A 1,265-nucleotide genomic window follows, 5' to 3' on the forward strand; every position below is an offset into this window, starting at 1 on the left:
GCTGTTGATGGATTCAGGTTTATTTATTTATTTATGACAATAAACAGCGCAGTGAACCAATGACGTCACAAACCCCAGGAACCAATCCTGTCAGCTTGTGGGGACAGGGGGCGGGGCTAAATAAACCTGAAACTTTGTCAGTAGAGGGATAGAGAGTTAGCATTAGCACAACTGCTAACACTGTGTCAGCCACTGCCAGTTACAAGCTAACAAACAACATGAACACATAAAAGATGCTAACTAGCTAACGGCTCTGATCCGTCTGCTAGTCTCTGGTTCTGGTCTCAACAGACTCTGAGTCTGGGTCTGACTGAGTCTCTCTGGTGTTTCCTCCTCTCACCATCTTCATACTCTCTGCTCTGTCACCTGACCCAGATTCCTCAACCAGGAAGTAAGAGGAGATGAAAACCATGTTAGAGTGTAAAACACGTCTGGAGAAACTCAGCTGAATTAATTAACCTTTAAATTTGAACTGAGACTTTGGTTTAGTAAAGTTTGGTCAACATGGTTGTTTCCTTTGGCTGAAGTGAGACAGAAGAGAGAAGCTCTGTTGTCGTTTCCTGTTTCATTAAAAACCACCAGCCGAGTGATGTCACTACGTCAGGATGTAGTGAGTATAATCAGTAACTGTGTCGGTCACGTGACTCTTCTGTTGCAGAGACTGATGCAGCTGCAGTTTACACAGCGGTGAGAAGAAAAGCAGACGTCAGAGGTACAACAGGCTCCGCCCACAGAGGTCACGAGTGTTTATCACATGATCCATGTGTGTGTCCACCTGACGCAGGGATCGTCTACTCTTCACTGAGGTTCTCACCAGTCTGACCACTGACGTCCTGCCGCTGGTTAGCTGCTCACTAACTGGTCTCAATGTTATTTATTTCATTGTATGTTGTGTGTGTCCAGACTCTCTCTCTCTCTCACACACACACACACACACACTCACACACACACACACACACACTCACACACACACCTCCTGTCGGTTTATGTATTTCAATATGTGCTGCTCATAGTAAATTAATCAATCACTGCTATTTAAATCAGTCAATAATAAATCCAATCAATAATAAACTGAAGAGTAAAAGATTAAAAATTAACATTGTCACTATTTTCTGACATTTTATTTAAATATTAATGAGAATTGATCAATAAATCAGCTGATAAACGAACTGAAGTCATGATTGGTTGCCGCTCAGATGTGTGTGATTCACAGCGTCATAGAAACAGACAGACGGACATTCAGTTCAGTGGAGATCCTTTGTTCC

Source organism: Seriola lalandi, unplaced genomic scaffold, assembly GCF_002814215.2.
Source record: "Seriola lalandi dorsalis isolate HSWRI2012SDOR001 ecotype SW California unplaced genomic scaffold, Sedor1 jcf7180002054433, whole genome shotgun sequence".
Classification (NCBI taxonomy): Eukaryota; Metazoa; Chordata; class Actinopteri; order Carangiformes; family Carangidae; genus Seriola; species Seriola lalandi.